The 22,039-nt window shown below is 40.3% G+C and overlaps 1 protein-coding gene and 1 long non-coding RNA gene across 5 annotated transcripts in view; one reads left to right on the top strand and one right to left on the bottom strand.

Annotated features, from left to right (window-relative positions):
• The window catches only part of mapre1b (microtubule-associated protein, RP/EB family, member 1b), a 71,361-nt gene extending 53,695 nt beyond the window's left edge, over positions 1–17,666 (bottom strand). Inside the window, exons 1-2 of one of the 3 annotated variants that reach the window (XM_060836080.1) lie at positions 17,503–17,666; positions 234–479 (exon numbers count right to left, since the gene is read on the bottom strand). The gene's annotated coding sequence lies outside the window, so the exon portion shown is untranslated. The remainder of the gene's footprint in view (positions 1–233; positions 480–17,502) is intronic. The other 2 variants (XM_060836081.1, XM_060836079.1) reach the window with 2 other exon arrangements.
• A 43-nt stretch (positions 17,667–17,709) lies between these two features.
• LOC132822964 (uncharacterized) overlaps positions 17,710–22,039 on the top strand; it is a 34,794-nt gene continuing 30,464 nt past the window's right edge. For both annotated transcript variants that reach the window (XR_009645484.1, XR_009645485.1), the window contains exons 1-2: positions 17,710–18,302; positions 21,376–21,502. This is a non-coding gene — a long non-coding RNA (uncharacterized LOC132822964). The remainder of the gene's footprint in view (positions 18,303–21,375; positions 21,503–22,039) is intronic.

Genomic DNA, 22,039 nt, shown 5'->3' with positions numbered 1-22,039 from the left:
AAAATTGCCACAAAGTGATTCAAACTTATCACCAGAAAATTAACCAGGGCCTCTAGATTACTAAACCACTGTGCCAATGCCTTGCCTCCCCTTCAAGTATGTGATGAGAACTCTTAGCTGCTACATAAGTTACTTCACAAATTATTCAGGGTGTTGATGACAAGTCAGACAACATATGTGAAAAGACAAAGAACAAACATTTCAGTTCAACAATCTTTCAGAAGAAGTCTTACTTTAACAAGTTTGGGAGTAGGAATATGATGTAGAAGTTAAGTGCTTGCAAACTCCAAAGTAGAAGTACACATGGAAATAAATGAAAACCTCGCTCATTTTAGCAGAAAGGTTCAACTTCTGTAATTTTCATCGGATTTGCCCAAACCAGGCTGCACCAGCTTCTATGACCAGACCCAAAGGCAGAGGCAGGAATTAGGGCATCAGGCGACATGCACCAAGAACGCCATCAGCATCAGATTAAGTGACTGAAAGGAAGCAAAGAGATGGGGATGAACAATTGTAAGTAATTTTTGGGACCCCCCTCACTTTTTGAAAAAAAAGGTGTCACATAGACAGTTTTCCAATCCTTGGGACTGTTACAGAATCTGATGATTATTGCAAATGAGTACCAATCCATCCTTTACTTCTGTAGCAAATTGCTTCAAACTCTTAGGAGAGATCCTGTCAGGTCAGGAGCCTTGTCACCCTTTGCACCATCAGTTCGCCTAGTAATTTATTTCTAATGAGAGCAAATGCATTCATTTCCTCCTTTTCCTTTAGGCCATTGACCATTCTAGGAACTGTCCCGAATACAAAGTGATTTTTTTCCTCATGATTACTTTTACCAATTTGATATTCCATGAGACCATCCAGTCTGCTCCAAGGAGATTATGGCTAATATGACAATCCTCAAGTCCACTTTCCTGCCTTTTCCCCATAAGCCTCGATTCCATTTCTGACAAATAGATATATTCAAGGGTGAGATTGAAACCTAAATACACAGTCTCTACATCCTTCTGTGCTAAAGAATTCTACAGGTTCTCTACCATCTGGAAAAAGATATTCCTCCTCATCCATCTTAAATGGACAACAGCTTATCATGCAATAATGACCTCTGGTTTTATACTCTCCCACTTAGAGCAACCCACCTTTTCCAGCGTCTATCCTGCCAAGCATCCTCCTTTTCATGTTTCAATAAGTGTTCTCTCATTCTTCTAAACACCAATGAGTACAGAGGAACCTCGATTATCTGAATACCAATTATCCGAAAAACAGATTATCTGAAGGAGATCTCCTGGTCCCGACAGAAACATTTCATCAAAGACGTGTTTCCAACAGTCATCGTGTCTTTTGTTTACAGTGATTAAACAGGCACTGTCTCCAAATGACTGACTGACCTCCCGCCCACCCCCACCTGCACCCCCCCTCCCTCCCCACGTTTCCTGGGAGTTGTAGAGGGGTGTATCCTAAACCCCCCCACCCCAGGTAATCTCTCCAACATTGTCCTGTCCAGGGCAAAAGTGGAACCTGTCAAAAAGTTGTGTCTATGGCTGTGTGCACACTATTTGGACACTCATCCCACAATACCAGCAGCAGCAGTCTTATTGTTGGTGTCCAGTCCAGCTGCCCCAGAGAAGGGGCGGGGGCAGTGTTGGACAGGGTTGGGTGCAGAGGGGGTGGTGTTGGACAGGGTTTGGGGGGGGGGGGGCGGCGGCAAGGTTGGACAGGATTGGGATGCAGGGGGGTGGTGTTAGATGGGGTTGGGGGCAGGGGCATGGTTGGATGGGGCAGTGGGAAGGTTGGATGGGGGTGAGGGGGCTGTGTTGGACGGGATTGGGGGCAGTGTTAGACGGGATTGGGGGCGGGGGCTCACGTGCTGTGTGCTGCTGCAGTCTCCTGAACGAGGAGCAGACTTTATAAGCTCCGAGCCTCAGAGGAAAGACATTTAATTGATTAACTGAATAATCGATTATCCGAATGAAATAGTGCCCGCCCATCTCATTTGGATAATCGAGGTTCCCCTGTACAGGTCAAACCAATTTAATCTCTCATGAGATGGTTCTTCCAGAACTGGGATCAGTTAGTTAATCTTCTTTAGACTGCCTCCAATGCCTTTCCTTAAATAAGGGATCCCCAAACTGTTTGGAGTATTCCAGCTGTGGTCCGATTAGCGCAGCCCTCACGATCTCCAAGTGACTAATGCCTTAAATATGGGAATGCTTTGCTAAACTATACATCAAATAAAGCACAGACATAGGCACTTCTGGCAACATCTGTGGCAAGAGAAACAGAGTTAATGTTTCAAGCCCTGTATGAATTATCTTCAGAACTACTTCATTTCCTTTAGCATTAAAAGGTCAACGTTCCATTTGCCTGCCCATTACCTAAAGCTGTATACAAGCTGTTATGTGATTTATGCACAAAGACTCCAAAATCCTTTCATGCTATAGCTTCCTACAGTCATTCTTCAGTTAAATACTATTCAGCTCCTCTATTCTTCAAGCCAGCGTGCAGAACTTTAATCGAAGATTAAAATCACCCATGAGTAACCTACTGTCATTTTCACATGCCTTAAATCCCAATTTATTCACTATCCTACAGAACAGCTACTGTTCAGGAATATACTATTCCCACAAATGTCATCTCCTTATTTCTTACCACCACTCATATAGATTGTACATCATTCAATTCTAGATCATTTCTTGTACTTATTCCGTTTCATTTGCAGTCATCAACAAACAAGGCAAGGAAGCACTGCACTATGCTTTTGCCATGCTTTATAGTTGGTAGCATGAGGCAAGTTAGTCACTGAATAATACTCAGCCTGTGCTACCCTTGATTTTATTTTTTTAAAATGACTACAAGGTTCTGGCAAATGGCAACTCAACATTGATGGTGGTTGGTTGGAGGGTGGGTGGTCAGTGTTGATAAGTCATGAGTCAATATTATGTATATTAATGCACTGGAATAAACTACATCTTGAACTCAAATCACAGAATTTATTCCTAAAATTCAAAACTGTTGCTAGAATCACAGATCATCAGAGCATACACAGCTGACCTGACCCTGATTAGTAGTGAAATTAAAGCCTATTCAACTGAATAGGAAATTCGAACTATGGAATTTAAACTATTTGAACAGATGCAATGAATTGACATCATACTCTGGGTCAATCTTTTATTCTAACCATATCATGAAAAAAGAAAACTTAACATAACATTCTCACTTATTTTCCTTGGGTCTGGTTGCAGATAGAGTACACAAAATTGTTTTAATCACAAAATCTACCACAATGTGACAGCTCTCATATACAGTCAAAGTCAGATGCCACTTACATTATGATATGGAGAACATTATTAGACAAAATAAAACTTGTAATTCATTCCTCCAACGTGAATGAATTCAGTACAAATGAAGGACATTTTATAAATTACAAGGAAACTGGTAAGACTGGAATGAGGAAGCAAAGAGAAATGCAGATTCTGTGGAAACTACTTCCCATAGCAAGGATAACTGAGAGCAAAATTTATTAAAGCCATCCTGACCACTCAGCTGTTAACAGTTGTCAGATAAACACATTTCTATGGTAGTCATGTAGTTCTATAAATACTATGCTCCAGTAAAATTATTTTGTAATGTGCAAAGTGAACAAGTCACATGGAAACCATCATTCCAATAATAGAAAGCCAAACAAGACACCAGTCAAGTGGAATCAGCCAACTTTGATCGAAAGCAAATTTTTTTTTGGAACATAAGAATGGTCATGAAGCCCAACAAATCCATTCTACTATTTAGATTATTGCTAATCTCTACTTCACCTCCATTTGCAAATCTTTGCTTTATATCCTTTGATAACCTTACCTAAAAGATCTGTTGACCTCAGTAGTGAAAATTACAACTGACTCAACATCCAGAGTATTTTGGGTGAGACACTTTCAGGTTCTCATGACTGAGAAATACTTCCTTATTTCACTTGTCAATAATATGGCTCGGAGTTTTGAGATTTTGCCTAATTCTTCGAGAATCTTCCAAAGTACGTAGGAATACTGTGAAGAGAAATTAATAATTTGGCTCCTCAGGCCTGTACAGCAATTCAACTAGCTCACAAATGATCTTCTACCTCAATGCCATTTTTCTGCATTATATCCATATCCCTTGAAATCTTCAATGTCAAGAAATCTATTAGTATGTCTTAAATAAGCTCAATAGCTTAGCAATTTTCAAAGATTCACCATGCTGAAAGAAGAAATTTATCATCTCAGTCCTAAATAATTTGGTCTTTATTCTGAGACAGTTCCCTGGTTCTAAACTTGGAAGCCAGGGTAAAGATTCTTCCTGAATCTACTGTCAAGCCATACAAGAATTTTGCCACAATCAATAAAATCAGTTCTTATTTTTCTAAACTCTGGAGGCAATAACTTCTCCATGGTTACTTGAATAAAGTTATTTTAAATAGTTCAAAAACATTACCTATTAGGAAAATACAACCATATCTATGTAATATCATTTTTTGCAGATCTGCACTGTACAGCACATCAAATTCAAAAATCCTTCTTGACGTGATCAGAACTGAACAATTTCTAGACAAGTTCTGATTAAAGATCATCTAATAGAAATATGCTTCCTATCTCAAATGTTGAAATAGAAAAATGTTTTAATCAAATTATTCAAGATTTTTTGTGTATCAGCAGACTAGCTTTGTGATTTCTGTATTTGGGCACCTAAATCCCTTTGCTCCACAGTTGTTAATTTCCTGTCGTTAGGAAAACATTTTGATGCAACTTCTAAAGTGGATGGCATTTGGCCCATATCTCTTTAAACCCTTCCTATTTACATACCCATCCAGATGCCTTTTAAATCCTGTAACGGCCTCCACCACTTTCTCTGGCAGCTCATTCTATATAGTGAGGAATCTAGATTATCCAAAGGACATGGGCAAGGAGTATTTCGTTCAGTTAATCGAATTCCGGATAATTGAGCCTCCTCTCTACACACCACACTGAGAAAATGTTGTTCCTTAGGTCTCTTTTAAATCTTTCCCCTCTCACCTGAAACCTATACCCTCTAGTCTCTGATTCCCCCATCCTAGGGAAAAGGCCTTGCCTATTTACCTGATCTGAACTCATGATTTTAGAAACCTCTAAGCTTACCCCTCAGTCTTCATCTCTCCAGAGAAAATAGTCCCACCTATTCAGCCTTTTGGGATCACAAGCTCCCCAACCCTAGAAACATCCTTGTAAATATTTCCTGAACCCTTTCTAGTTTCACAACAACTTTCCACTAGGAGGGAGACCAGAACTGCAGTCCAAAAGTGGCCTAACCAATGTCCGGTACAGCTGCAACATGAATTCCCAATTCCTATACTCAATGCACTGACCAATAAGGGCAAGCATATCAAACGCTCTCTTCATTATTCTACTTACCTGGGACTCCACTTCCAAGCAACTATGAACCTGCAACCCAAGATCTCTTTGTCCAGCAACATTCCCAAGGAACTTACTATTATGTGTACAACTTCTGCCCTTGGCATATAACTTTCCTAATTAAACTCTGATCCCATTATACACAGACAAACAAATAGGCAAAACAGACTATTGGCACAGGTACAAAAGTATTATTAAATGGTGAGAAAATGTAGAAAACTTGGTGTTCTTCTGCACATGAAATACAGAAAGTGAGCACACAGTTACAGCAAGTAATCAGGAAGGCTAATGGAATATTGGCCATTATTTCAAGAGGATTAGTGCAGGGAAGTCTTACTGTAACTATACAAGTCATTAATACATTTGGTCAAAGTGGAGACCCAGTAATCACTACAGAATATCATCGGTCAGCTGATACTTGTTCAAATTTTCTTTACTCTGTCTCTGCCGACAGATTCTAGCAACTTCTGTTACAATTGACAGGTCTGAAAATTCTTTCATTTGCTCCTGTCTTAAAATACTGGAACAGCATCTACAATTACATCAATTCTTTCTTTCAAACTAATAGGGTGTATATTCCCAGCAAGGTATTTAATCTACCTCAGGACAAAATATTTTCTCCATCATTCAAACGATTCCTTCCTCTACTGAAACACTATATTCATTTAACCAAGTTTGCAATTTCCATATTATCTACCATATTCTTACCTGCTTCTGTCTTAATTCCTTAATTTGTTTATAAAATTAATGTTAGTTTGCTATCCTTTGCAAATGTACATTCATATGCATATGCATAGTCTTTATATCATTTAGTCTTTCCTGTAATCATTTCAGTTTGCTATGCTTCCATTATTTAAAATTGTGGAAGCCTTTCTTACCATCTTGTTGTTGACAAAATTCTTAAGATATGTGGAGTTTTAAAAGGGCATGCACAAGTTTTGTATTTGACAAAATACTTGTTTAATTACTTCACACTATCTGAAGTATTATATACCAAGAACTTGACCTGATTCAGTGAGCAATTCATTGCTCACCTCTTTAAAATCCTGGTTTATTTGTTCACTTAACCTCCCCTATTAAACCTCAAAATCAAGTTCAAACAGTTCTAAAGAAAAGTCACTGGGCCTGAAACGTTAACTCTGCTCTTTCTCCATAAATGCTAGAGTTTTTCCAACAATTTCTGTTTTTGTTTGAGTTACAGCATCCCAATTTCTTTGGTTCTTTTGACAAGTTCAATCATAATATGGTCACTATTTGCAATAAATTCTTTCATATTTCAGATTAACTAATTTTGATTCATGTTATTAACTCGAATATGATTTATTCCTGGACAGTTCTAACAGTGGTTAGCATTGCTGCCTCACAGCGCCAGAGACCCGGGTTCAATTCCTGCTTCAGGCGACTGACTGTGTGGAGTTTGCACATTCTCCCCATGTCTGCGTGGGTTTCCTCTGGATACTCCGGTTTCCTCCCACAGTCCAAATAATGTGCAGGTTAGGTGAATTGGCCAAGCTAAATTGCCTGTGTTAGGTGAAGGAGTAAATGTAGGTGAATGGATCTGGTGGGTTGCGCTTCGGAGGGTCGGTGTGGACTTGTTGGGCCGAAGGGCCTGTTTCCACACTGTAACCAATCTAATCTAAACTGGCCAGAATGCATTTCAGAAATCCATTGCTTTTACTTCTTCAGCAATCTTACTTCAAGTTGGTAAAATTTAAAATCTGGATGTAGGTTTGTTGACTGAGCTGGAAGGTTCATTTTCAGACGTTTACACACCATACTAGGTAACATCTTCAGTGAGCCTCCAAACGAAGCCTTCGTCCAGAGGCTCACTGAAGATGTTACCTAGTATGGTGATGAAATGGAGTGAGCAAAACTACACTGAGAACCTCAAGGTGAGCTACAGATCTTCTCAAAACTCGCTAATTAAAATCTTTCACTATAACCATATGCTTCCCAGTACATAATTCCATTTGACATTATCACTAGACTCTTGCTTTTAGTTCACCCAACACCATTTCCAATGCCTGACTCCTTCTTATTAATGCCGATTTTTTCCACCACCAATTCTCTGACCAACATTGCTAATCCTTTCCTAATTTCGGACAGCCTGAAATATTTAAACCCCAATTACATAATTTGTAGCCAGGTCACTACAATGGCCAGTAATACTACAAGCTATCAAGTTCAAAATGAATTTGAGCTTCAAATTTTACCTATATGATTCCTTACAATCAGGTTCTTACGCCAATAACTCTTTACATAGCTATCCCTTTCTGACATATAGGAATGAATAGCGTTCTTCCCATATTTTAATTGCTCACTTTTGGTATATAACTTAGGTACAGTAGGAACAAAATCTCCAAACTAGAGGACTTCCAGATCATACACAATAATAAAAAATGATAATTAGTGGTTGAGATATGACTAAAATAGTCATCATAATCATATTAGTATCTGCACTGCTGAGATAATAAAACTGCTACAAAAGAAGTATATAGTTAAGCAGCTATGCACTCAATCATTACTAAAAATCAGGTGAACTGGAAAAGTTTCAACAATATTTAGCACATTTTATGGTCTTTCATAGCTATTAAACAAAGTTAATACAAGAATCATTTTGACACGTTCAAGGATACAAGTTATTCACTTAAGTTCAGTATAAATATTCAAGGTAGGTCCAAATGACCTGTGCCACTATGTGAAAGTTTCTAAAATAAATTACAGACCCTTGTTACCTGATTACATCAATATATCTCAAAGTAGTCCAAAGTACTCGATACAACTAGCAAGATGATAACCTTCTCGGGCCTTTCACATTGACATGTCTCAGATTTTAATCTGGGGAGACAATTCTGAGTTTTGGCAATTTATTTGTAATACCGTTAAAATGTAAACAGATTTATAACTAGAGAGGAAAGAGTAATCTATTGTTTGACTCTAAGGCCATACCCACACCAAAGAATCCCACATAGCAGAACCCATAATTTGCATACTACATGCCATAGACTGGCACAGATTTCTTGATCTTACAGTACTGTATTAACACTTACATCACACAGCTAACTTTAGAATTTACAAGTCTCTCAGGAAAGACTCCCAAATTAAAAGAGACATGGAACCATTGAAAAGGAAGAGAAAAAAAGGCTTATAAATTGTTATATGTAGCACCTTATAAAGCTCTTCTTTTCACTTTGTAGTAAACTCAAAAGAATAGTTAGGAAGTTTTGAGAAGATTTGTAGCTGAGGTTGAGGTCTGGAAGTAAGTTTGCTCTCTGAGCTGGAGGTTTGTTTTCAGACGTTTCATCACCATTCTAGGGATCATCAGTGAGCCTCCGGTGAAGGACTGGTGCTATGTCCCGTTTTCTATTTATATGTTCCGGGTTCCTTGGGCTGGTGATATAATTTCCTGTTCTTTTTCCTCAGAGGGTAGTAGATGGCCTCTAAGAGTTCTAGTTAAAATGCCATGCTTCTAGGAATTCTCATACTTGTCCTAGGATGAATGTGTTGTCCAAGTCAAAGTCTTGTCCTTCCTCATCTGTACGTAAGGATACTAGTGATAGTGGGTCATGTCTTTTTGTGGCTAGTCATTCATCATGTATCCTGGTGGCTAGTTTCCTGCCTGTTTATCCAACGTAGTGTTTGTTACAGTCCTTGCAAAGTATTGCTTGTTGTCTGTAAGGGTCTTTTACTGGATGGAGGTTTGCTCACTAAGCTTGAAGGTTCCTTCCAGCTCAGTGAGCAAACCTACATGCGAAATCTCAACCTAAGCTACAAATCTTCTCAAAACTCGCTAGAGTCTTTTACATCCATTAGCTGTTGTTTTAGTGTGTTGGTGGTTTTGTGGGCTACCATGATGCCAAGAGGTCTGAGAAGTCTGGCAGTCATTTCAGAGATGTCTGTGATGTAGGGGAGAGTGTTTAGAGTTTCTGTGCACGTTTCGTCTCCTTATTTGGGTTTGTTGTTGAGAAATTGGCATAGTGTTCAAAGGTTATCTATCAACAAACACACCGACTTGGACCCCATTTACCACCCTCTCAGATAAAGAACAGGAAATGACACAGAAAATGGCATCACCAACCCAAGGAAACCTAAATATAGAAGTAGAAAGTGGACCATATCACCAGTGCTTCATCGAAGGCTCACTGATGGTGTAACGTCTTAAAACAAACCTTCCAGCTCAGCAAGAAAAATTATTCAATAAGAATAGTATCTGCATTATCCGAGAACAAGGAAAACGATTATAAGATTTAAAAAACTATCACCTCTGAGAACTGGTAACTGAAATGATAACTAATAGAGGTCACCGCAGGCAAAATGAACAACTATTCAACTTGATTAATTTTGAATATTTTTTAAAAGTTAAAATTACACATTTAGTCATTGATAAATTCAGGATCAGAAATCTAAATAAAACTGGATTATTAACAAGATGCTGAGAGCATATGAAATAACGGACACAATCATCACTCAAGTATCACAAATTGACAACTCTGCACACTACCTGCTACCTGGTCAGAATAGGGAATAGTTTCATTTAAAGTGAATCTGATCCAGCTTTTTTTAAAATTTGGAATTTTAAGGTAGTGTCCCTACCTTGGACTCTTGTGACACAGTGGTCCCAGAAGACCAGGGTTCAGGTCTTACCTGTTCCACAGGTGTGTAACAACATCTCCAAAAGGTTGATTAGAAGAATATATACTATCTAAGCAACACAAGGAGGAACTAATTTCATCATACTAACGTAACCTGAAGTATGGTTACAACATCTAAATTTTCGTAGCACTCTTAACGTAAGAATATCATCCCAGGGATTGTTGGACTACAATCAGATAAACGCTGAGCCAAATCAGTCTATAAGACCCAATACAGTGGCTGCAAATTGATCTACCAGAATACTGCCTAGGTTGGAGAGTTTGAGCTCAAAGTAAAAATTGGATAGGTTAGGTTTTTCTGAATTTAAGCAAAGGTGGTTGAGGGGGCTGCTCAGGTGTAAAAGATTGAGGGGGTGTGGATAGTACAGAGTCCAATAATCAGACATAAATTAAGGAGAAAGATGGAAGTCAGATAGAAAGAATTGAGTGAAAATGTTTCTCCTCAGTGTGGCGGAAACCTGAAACTCTGCCTGAAAGGGAGGTAGAGTAAGAAATTCTCATAACATTTAAGCAATATTTGGATAGTTTCTTATAGGCTGATAGCCCTAGAGGCTGTGGCATTATATGAGACTATGGCCAAATTCTTAGTCAAAAAATTAAAATTTACAGGGTGTCACAAAAAGAGAAAAAAAGAGTGATGGGAAGACCTAATGAGAGATTCAAGGCATAGCCACCAAACTGAAATAAAGCAAGTCAGGGGAACACAAGAGATAGGAATATGAATGACGTGAGTGCTCACAGCTGTAAGATTGTAGGATATTTCAGAAACAGACCATGGATGATTGAATATAAGGAGAATTTAAAGTGAGACTGTAAATTAGTCAGCACTTAGGTAACAGGTAATGAGGTTTGGCACAAGCTGTACGCTAGATTTATAGCAATGATAACAGGTAAATATTAAAAATCACATTCCACCAGGTTATAGTCCAACAGGTTTATTTGGAAGCACTAGCTTTCAGAGCACTGCTCCTTACTGATGAAGCAGCGGCGCTCTGAAAGCTAGTGCTTCCAAATAAACCTGTTGGACTATAACCTGGTGGAATGCGATTTTTAACTTTCTCCACCCCAGTCCAACACTGGCTCCTCCACATGAAACAAAAATAGGATAATGGCGATATTTCCCTGTAACATTTCAAGTTGAAACAATTTAGCAGCACAACTCAGTTTATTAAATTTCCCTTTTAGTTTCAAAAATAAGATTCCAAAATGATTACTATATGAGAGAAGTATTGTAAAATTGCTCAGTCACAAGTTTCATCCCAATATTAAATACCAACGAAGAATAGTTACCATTTCGCAAACAATAGAGGTCATATAAAAACAATTGAGACCAGATAATCACAATTTGAAATATTTCCTTAAAAAAAAGTGTGCTACATGGGAATAGTGTAGGCAATGTCATAACAACTCATGTAAACCAGTCATAGATCAAAATTATTTTTAAAGTAACATAAAAGTTTTGAGAAATAGTTTCTGGCAATTGTAACAGGTGTAGCACAGCAGCATTGCTGCCTCACAGCGCCAGAGACCAGATTTGATTCCACCCTCAGACAACGGTGTTGAGTTTGCATGTTCTGCACTTCTGCATGGGTTAGGTGCATTGGCCATGCTAAATTGCTCATAATGACTAGGAATGAGCAGGTTAGGTGGAATAGTCATGGGAATTGCAGGATTACAGGGAATAACATGGGGGGGGAGGGGGGGGGGGGAAAGAGTGTGTGTGAGAGAGTGAGAGAGTGATATCTGGGCTGAAGGCTCTTTGGAGGCTTTGGGCAGACTCAGATATACAGCATGGAAACAGGCCTTTTGGTCCAACTCATCCATGCCGACGAGATGCCCTAATCTAATATAGTCCCGTTCGCCAGCACTTAGCCCATATCGCTTGAAACCCTTCCTGTTCACATACCCAGATGCCTTTCAAATGTTGTAACTGTACAGCTTCCTCTGGTAGCACACTCCATAAACACACTCCATAAACACACCACTGTCTGCATGAAAAAGGCACTCTTCAGGTCCCTTTTAAATCTTTCCCCACTCATCTTAAACCTATGCCCTTGAGTTCTGGACTCCCCCAACCAGGGGGAAGACTTTGTATATTTACCTTATCATGCCAGTTATGATTTTATAAAATCTCTATGAAAGGTCACCCCTCAGCCTCCGATGCTCTAGGAAAAATAGCCCCAATCTATTCAGCCTCTCCAAACCTGGCAACATCCTTGTAAATCTTTTCTGAACCCTTTCAGGTTTCACAACATCCTTCCGAAAGCAGGGAGCACAGAACTGCATACAATATTCCAAAACTGGCCTGACCAATCTCCTGTACAGCCGCAACATGACCTCCCAACTCCAGTACTCAATGTTCTGACCAACGAAGGAAAGCATAGCAAGCTATCCTATCTGAGGCTTCACTTTCAAGGAATTTGACTTACATTCCAAGCTCTCTTTGCTCAGCTACAATCCGCAGAACCTTACCACTAAGTGTATAAGTCCTGCTCTGATTTGCCTTTCCAAAAGGCAGGACCTTACAGTTATCTACATTAAACTCCATCTTCCACTCCTTGGTCCACTGACCATCTGATCAAGATCCCATTGTACCTATGATCTTCTTCATTGTACACACCTCCAATTTTGGTGTCATCTGCAAACTTACGAACTATACCTATGTTCACATCCAAATCATTTATGCAAATGACGAAAAGCAGTGGACCCAGCACTGATCCTTGTGGCACACCACTGATCACATGCCTTGAGCCGGAAAATTAACCCTCCAGCACCACTTTGTGTTCTATATTCAAGCCAGTTCTGTATCCAAATGGCTTACTCTCCCTGTATTCCATGAGATCTAACCCATGCTAACCAGTCTACCATGAGGAAACTTGTCAAATGCCTAATTGAAGTCAAGATAGATCACATCCTCATCAATAGCGAGTTTTGAGAAGATTTGTAGCTCAGGTTGAGGTTTTGGATGTAGGTTTGCTCGCTGAGCTGAAAAGGTTCATTTCCAGACTCTGTTACCTTACTAGGTAACATCTTCAGCGGACCTCATGCGAAGTAATGCTGAAAATTCCTGCTTTCTAATGTTTGGGTATCTTTGGGTTGGTGATGTCATTTCCTGTGATGAAATCACTTCCTATTCCTTTTCTCAAGGGGTGGTAGATGGGGGTCTAACTCGATGTGTTTGCTGATAGAGTTCCGGTTGGAATACCATGCTTCTACGAATTCTCATGCGTTTCTTTGTTTGGCTTGTCCTCACATACGGATGAGGAGGGACATCCCTTCGACTGGGTCAATAACCCATCCTAGAACAAGCCAAACAAAGAGAATTCCTAGTAAGGTAACAAAACATCTGGAAATGAACCTTTCAGCTCAGCGAGCAAACCTACATCCAAATCCTCATCAATCCTCTACATTACTTCTTCAAAAAACTCAATCAAGTTTGAGAGACATGATTTCCCTAATCAGTTCTTGCCTTTCCAAATGAATGTAAGCCTTATCCTTCACGATTCTCTCCAATAATTGCCCACCACCGATGTCAGGCTCACTGGTCTTTAGTTCCCTGGTGTTTCCTTACCGCCTTTTTTAAATAGTAGCACCACAAGCGGAGTCGCAGGTAGATAGAATAGAGAAGGGGGCATTTGGTATGCTTTCCTTTATTGGTCAGAGCATGGAGTACAGGGGTTGGGAGGTCATGTTGCAGCTGTACAGGACATTGGTTAGGCCACTGTTGGAATAGTGTGCACAATTCTGGTCTCCTTTCTATCGGAACGATGTTGTGAACCTTGAAAGGGTTCAGAAAATATATACAAGGATGCTGCCAGGGTTAGAGGATTTGAGCTATAGGAAAAGACTGAACAGGCTGGGGCTGTTTTCCCTGGAGCGGAGGCTGAGGGGTGACATTATAGAAGTTTACAGAATTATGAGGAGCATGGATAGGGTAAATAGACAAAGTCTTTCCCCTAGGGTTGGGGAGTCCAGAACTAGAGGGCATAGGTTTAGGGTGAGAGGGGAAAGATATAAAAGAGAGCCGAGGGGCAACTTTTTCATGCAGAGAGTGATACGTGTATGAAATGAGCTGCCAGAGGAAGTGGTGAAGGCTCGTACAATTGCAACATTTAAGAGGCATTTGGATGGGTATATGAATAGGAAGGGTTTGGAGAGATATGGACCGGGTGCTGGCAGGTGGGACTAGATTGGTTTGGGATAACTGGTCAACATGGACAGGTTGGATCGAAGGGTCTGTTTCCATTCTGTACATCTCTATGACTCTAAATGCTAACAATAGAAAAAAAATGCTACTTGGGCTATCCATTCACTGTTTTTCTCTACCTAGTTGGACCTCACACTCATTAGATTGCGCACTGGATTAGCCATTTAAAGGCAGTAAGGAAGTGAAGATGGGAAATTTAGTGCTATCTACATACACATGAATACAGTACTAACACAATGAAGAAGATCTAACAGGGATCCTTTAGGGACTCCAAAGACAATACTGGGTAAATAACTCATTGCTCGAGATGTCCTGACCTTAATTGGATTAATAACAATGAAATCGAGCAAGAATATCTCCACTACAATAAGCAATGGAGAAAGCAGTTTGAAGAAGGATAGTGTCTAACTGAGTCAAAGGTTGCAGGGAATTTGAAGGAATAATACTCCATTAGAAACATACCGCCTTAAAGGAGGTCATTTACCACATGCCCATCTCTTTTCTCCCTATCGTCCTACAAATACCTTCCATTCAATCTGCTTTGAGAATTGCAACTTAATCTGTTCTTAACATTCTTTCAGGTAGCACACTGCAAATTGTAGTAAATCACTACAGAAATTAATTTTTAACCGGGTAAAATTGGGCACAAGAATAGAATGTTGTTGACGGCCATTAGGTTTATTGTGTTATATTTTCCAAACCAGTCCAAAACAGGTGTGTAATACTACCATCATTTAGTGCTGGATACAGTGATGATATGTGATCTGTATGAAAAAAGTAATCAACTAGATGGCAATCATGTGAGTGTTCACAATAAAATTGAAGATGGGCAGAGTCAATAACAGAAATATTTAGGTGTTCTCTAAAATGGACTAAGATTGTCTAAACACAGTTAAGCAGCATTGAGTACCAACCAAATGAATGTTATTCTGTTAGTATGATTTGAACTCAACAACACCTGGCAATGCAACAGATTCAAACGATACTTAAAATTTATTTCTCAAAGCAGTTTTGCATTTTATTTAATTCATTCATTCTCAGAACGAGGATGCCAATGACTAGGTCAGTATTTATTGCGCATCCCGGGGGGACAGTTTAGAGTCAATCATATTGCTGTGGTTCTCAAGTCACTATAGTCCAGACCAGGTAAGGATGGCAGTTTCCTTCCCCAAAGAGCATTAGTGAACCAGATAGGTTTTTTCCAACACTAGACAATGGTTTCATAGTTACCATTAGATTCGTAATTCAAGACTTTTTAAATTGAACTCAAACTCCACAACCTGCAATGGTTGGATTAGGACCTGGTTCCCAGAACATTTTCTGGATTAATGGTCCAGCAATAATGCCACTAGGCCATCACCTCCCCTGTTTTATGAAAATGTATCCTGAAAGTAACATTATTCTATAAATTGGTCTTCAATTAAATGGCAGTACTAACATTTTTAAAATCTCCAAAATGCATCAGGTAATACAAGTTACCTTCAAGTTGAAGTAATATGATCAAATGTTAACTAAAGTCAGAATTAAAAGTCTGCAGCCACTAAAACCAGCCCACTGGCTCAGCACAAGTCAAAAACAGGCATGTAACTACTTTAATTCCATTTTGTATACTTTGGAATTGCAACTACATATCTAAATACTTTTGAAATGTTCAGGTTTCTGCCCCATCAACATTACAAGCAGAATGTTCCAAATTCTCACTAGCCTCTGGGTGAAAATATCTGTCCTCACATCCACTCTATGCTCCTTAGCATGATGCTTCCAAGACGAGAAAAGTTCCTGTCTACTAATTCTATGCCACTCAATTTTATACATGTTAATCATGTTATTTTTCACCGCTCCCACATCCCTGTCAACTCTGCTCTGAAAACACTCCAGCCCAAACAACATTCTAGTAAATCTCTCTGCACCCGCTTTAGTGCATTCCTTCTATTAAGTGAATTCCAGAATTGAGACAGTTTAATACCTACATGTTGTAAAAATGTATTGGTATTCACAATATTAAAGACATTCAAAGTCACAACTATTATTACACGTGAAATTAAAAAAACGTAGAAAACCATTCGTCCATTTAATACATACACCCTGCAGTTTCTCAATAATACAAAACAACCAGCGTTTGCTCTTCAAAACTGATGGCACAAAAGTAAATGCAATGCTTCTCCTCTCAGTCCTACAAATACATTTTGTTTCACCGTGTCTGGTGCTGAATTTCCAAACAGGACAGAAATTGGAATACAGCCTCCAACCTCAGGTTGCAAGAAAGGCCACTTGTAGACAATGAGGGGAGAGCACACTATTCCATTTGTTCCGCAAGAGTTAAAACATAAACAAAGTCACAATATTTTTATTTAAAAACTCGTTTATGAAGAATCAAGACATCCCTAGCAAAAAATTGAGGCCACCGCCATGTTAGCCATGTGCATCATGACTGCTCTATTACATTGGGAGTTCCTTCCCCCTGCGAGGTGGCGGAGGGAGGGGAGGGATCAGACAAGGACTGACGTTCCCGGCAGCCAATAGAGCCCGCCGTACCGCCGGCCAAGACGGTGGCTGCCAGCCAATGGGGTGGTGCCTGAGGCGCAGGCGGGGCGGGGAAGGGCACGGCGGGGACAGTATTGAGCAAACGGAACCATCCGTCTGTAAAGTACCAGGCTCCCTACTTGACAGATAACCATACACACACGAAACAAAAATGAAGCGGAGAAAAAAGTACCAAATAAAACTGAGACTCGGCATCGTTCACAGTAAATTAAACAACTAAAATGAAATACAAATGTAGCACCTGGGTGTGGGGGAAGGGAGGTACTTGAAGCCTCCTTATAACATGAGCACCATCTTAAAACCTAAAGCAATTAAAAAAGCTCCAACGTGAATAAAATCTCAGAATGAGAAATCGAATTTACTAAATAAATTAGTTTTCAAGAGTTATCAAAATGATCCGGCGAATTCTGTTCCTATGTGAGACAAAAACAGGTTAAAAGACAAAAGAAAGGGCCCGACAATTTCATTTACTGCCAAGATCAACGAATACGCCGATGCAGGACAAACCCAACCCATTAAAAAAAGAACCCATTTCAGTCCATCGCCAATGCACTCGGCCGTCAAAGTAGGCGGATCGCTCTCACCCAGCTTCGTTCCAACATTTTAAACAAAATGTTTGCAAGGAAACTAGTAAGCGGCGAGGCGATAATAACTGGAGTGCAGGGGGATTTTTTTCACTCACCGGCCGCGCCTCAAGATCGCTGTCTGTCTGTCCGTCCTCCTTCGCTGTCTTCCTTTTTTTCTCACCGACCGGATCCGACGCTCGGACTCCCCTGCGAACGTGAAAGCCGCTAATTCAAACCCGTCCAGCGCGTAGCGGCTGACCGCTCGACGCACGCGGCATCACGTGCCCTCACTACTACGTCACGCGCATCCGCAGCGACGTCGGACGTCAACCGTCCGTTTCCCCGGCGCTCACTCCCATGTCGGTGGTAGCGTCTGTCAGCTGGGGGGATGTTAATTTTAAGATGAAGCAGTCGGGGAAATACTAACTGCGCCACCGGCTTCTCCTGAGGGGTCGTGACTCTGTGGAGTTCAACACTCCACGGTGCGGTTATAGGAGCAAATCGCTGCAGCTGCTGGAATCGGAACTCAAAATAAGAGAAAAAAATTGTAACCGGTCGAAGGGTTATGAGGAGCTAGTTCTGGCATGAGTGGGTACTTTTCAGGTGGCAAGGTGTTACAAATGGAGGCCCAAATGAATCAGTGCTGAGGCCTCAATTATTTATAATCTTAATCAGTGATTTGGACGAAAAGATTCGGTCCCTACGTTATGGAAACGTGCCATTCAGCCCATCAAGTCAATCCCACCCAGATCTAGCCCCGCCCCTCACCTATCCCTGGGACCCAATCCACCAAACCTACCCATCTTTGGAAATGGTAAGGACTACAGATGCTGGAAGTTAAAGTCGATAAAATGTGGAGCCGGAAGAGCACAGCAGGTCAGACAGCAGCGGAGAAACAGGAAAGTTGATGTTTCTGGTCAGTACCATATATCTTTGGACTGTGGGAGGAAACTGGAGAAAACACACACAGACACAATGAGAATGTGTGGATTTTGCATAATCACCCAATAGTGGAATCAAACCTAGGTCTCTGGTGCCATGATGCTGCAGTGCTAACCACTGAGCTACTCTGCATGGTTGCTAAATTTATTATTGATAGAAACATACATAGGCAAGTTTGCATGTTTTCCTGGTGTCTGCGTGGGTTTACACTGGGTGCTTCAGTTTGCTCTCTGTCAAAAAATGTGGACGTTAGGTGGATTGGCCACGTGAAATTACCATATAATGTCCAGGAATGTTTAGGTTACGTATGTTAGCCATGGGAAATGCAGGGTTATAGGGTAGGGAGGGTGGGAAAATTGTTCAGAGGATTGATGTGGACTCATTTGACCGAATGGTCTGTTTCCATACTATTGGGATTCTGAGGATGTAATAAGATATGAAGAGACTGTAAATCTGCTAAGAGCTATATATTGATTAAGTGTGTGACATATGTCTGGCACACTGAATATAATGTGGGAAAGTCTGAACTTGTTTTTCTATTCTTTCTGTCAAAGTGGACGTTATAGCATTCATACAGTGAGATAGCATGGAACCCTGAGGTTTGAAGGAATCTGGTTATCCCTGTACATGAAGCACAAAAGTTTAGGATGCAGGGACAAAAAATGCATAAAAAAGCAAATGGAACATTGATATTTAATGCAGGGAGAATGGAGTATAGAGAAATGTTTTGCTGCTCTTGTACAGAGCATTTGTGGGACTGCTTCTGGAGTGTTTTTGGTCTCCTTAGTTAAGAAAGGACATAATTTCATTAGCAGTTCAAAGAAAGTTTGTGCAACTAATTCCTGGGATTACTGGACTATTCTGTGAAGAAAAATTGGACAGGTTGGCTTATTTCCATTGTTGATAAGGTTTAGAGGTGAATTTTATTGAAACATAGATTCTGAGGGAATGTGGCGAGGGAAGATGTTGAAAGACTGATCGTCCTTGTCAGAGAAACTTATGAAAGGTGATTGGAATTTTGACAAAGAATGAAAGGGTATTGGGGGTGGCTGAAAATGGAATTAATGCCAAACTCTGTTCAATAATGATTGTATCAAAAGGTGAAGCATTACTGATGGTCTGAAATGCATTATCATGCTTCCAATTGGTATGTACTTGTGTGTTTTCTTCACCTTTATCCAATAATTTCAGGTGCAAAAATTCAGCAAACAAGTTACATCGATAATATTTAAATAACTCCTCAGAAAATGTTAATCGTTTGTCTTAGTCAAAGTTAAAAATGAATTTGTTAGCTATTTTGGCTTTATACTGTAACTGTTTCAAAACTTGAAGAAAACTGACTTGTAGCAAGTACAGCACTCTTTCTGTCAAGTCACAAGAATCAATTTACTGTGCAGCATCTCGTTGAAAGGTCACATGTCCTCTTCACATTTCAGACAGATGCAGCTAAACAAACCAAAAGATTTGATTTGCTGGAATTACACTTTCTACTTGTACAAGACATTATTAAATGCCTACCTTCCCTCAGTCAAAAGATCAGAACTGTGTGTTTGCTGATGATTGCAAAATGTTAGCATCACTTGTAACTCCTTTGATATTGAAGCAGTCCTTGTCCCAATGTTTGGGTTGTAGCAGGTAATTTTTGTACCCTATAAATGTCAGGTAAAGACCATTTCCAACAAGACAGAATTAACCATTGCTCTTAATATTCAATAACATCTCCATTGCTAATCCCCATTCTGAATGTTGAGCTGATGTGTGATGTGTTTGTGCCTTTTTTCTTGACATTAGTCATGGTACACTTATGCTGCACTGATGTTTCAGATTCATTGACCAGAATCTGAACACTACCAGCCATATAAATAGGAGAAAGTGAGGACTGCAGATGCTGGAGATCAGAGCTGAAAATGTATTGCTGGAAAAGCGCAGCAGGTCAGGCAGCATCCAAGGACCAGTAGAATCGACGTTTTGGGCATGAGCCCTTCTTCAGGAATGAGGAAAGTGTGCCAAGCAGGCTAAGATAAAAGGTAGGGAGGAGGGACTTGGGGGCGGGGCGTTGGAAATGCGATAGGTGGAAGGAGGTTAAGGTGAGGGTGATAGGCCGGGGTGGGGGTGGGGGCGGGGGCGGAGAGGTCAGAAACAAGATTGCAGGTTAGGAAGGTGGTGCTGAGTTCGAGGGTTGGGACTGAGACAAGGTGGGGGGAGGGGAAATGAGGAAACTGGAGAAATATAAATACTGTGGCAACAAGAACAGGTTAAAGATTGAGATCTGCAGTAAGTCATAGAGATGTACAGCACGGAAACAGACCCTTTGGTCCAACTCATCCATGCCAACCAGATATCCTAAATTAATCTAGTCCCATTTGCTAGCACTTGGCCCATATCCCTCTGAACCCTTATTAATATACTCATCCAGATGCCATTTAAATGTTGTAATTGTACCAGCCTCCACTACTTCCTCTGGCAGGTCATTCCAAACACACACTGCATGGAAAAGTTGCCCCTTAGGTCCCTTTTAAATCTTCCCCCTCTCACCTTAAACCTATGCTCTCTAGTTCTGGACCCACCCCCACCCCCGGGAAAATACCTTGTCTATTTATCCTATCCACACCTCTTCGTGATTTTACAAAACCTCTATAAGGTCACCCCTCAGCCTCTGATGCTTCAGCGTATTCAGCCTCTCCCTTTATCTCAAACTTTCCAACTCTAGAAATGTCCTTGTAAATCTTTTCTGAACCCTGCACCACTTGCAAGTTTCCTCCCAGGTGCTCACTATCCTGACATAAAACCATTCTTCTGTGTCAAAATCCTGAAACTCCCTTCTTAAAAGCATTGTGGGCCTATCTACAAGGCAATAAATGCTAGCCCAATCAGGAATGACCACATCCCATGAATGAAAAAGAAAGGCTCTGCGGAAAGATATAGATTATTTGAAAATAAATGAATGTTTAGTTGATGTATCACGTGTTTGTGCCTTTTTTCTTGACATTAGTCATGATACATTTATACTGCACTGATGTTTGTCATCTCTTTTGCTTCCATCTAAGTTATGTGTCAGGTGGCTGCATGAGGACAAGGGTTATCCTCATGTCACCTAAGCAGGTGGCAGGAACAAATACTGAAAGTTGCCAGAATGAAAGCTACATCTCAAGCCGAAGGCCCTGTTTCCGCACAGTAAGTAATCTAATCAATGTTAGGTTCTTTTCCAGAGTTTTCGCACACAAGGTGCAAATTGCACATACCAACTTCTGCAAACAGTTAAAGTTTATTAAATCTTGTACAAACAAGGCAACCCCCTTTGACCCTCTTCGCAGGCATGCAAAGTTGAGTCAAAGTGAGGCAATAAACAAAGAAAACACATCCCCTTTGTACAGGTCAGTTGGTCATGCTTACAGATACTGACCTCTCCCCCACAGTCACATGCCACTTAAGACAACCCTCAGTTACTCAGACACGTTACCCAGGTACAGTGGTAGGATGGGATCATCCTCTGAGATAATGCAAATGCCAATGTCCTAATTATGGGAAATTGTTATGCAGATTTCCTGACTCAGTGATTCCCCAAGACAATGCAGGTGTAAGGTGTCAGAACTTTGGGAGATGGCTCAAAAGCATTTCTGAATGGAAGAGATTGAATGATAGTTTAATTTGATAATAGTAGGAGAATAGTAGCAAATGATGGTCTAATTGGGTTGTGGGTGATTCGCATTC

This window comes from Hemiscyllium ocellatum, chromosome 15 (assembly GCF_020745735.1).
Source record: "Hemiscyllium ocellatum isolate sHemOce1 chromosome 15, sHemOce1.pat.X.cur, whole genome shotgun sequence".
NCBI classification, from domain to species: domain Eukaryota; kingdom Metazoa; phylum Chordata; class Chondrichthyes; order Orectolobiformes; family Hemiscylliidae; genus Hemiscyllium; species Hemiscyllium ocellatum.
This window is presented reverse-complemented; position numbering and strand designations above follow the sequence as displayed.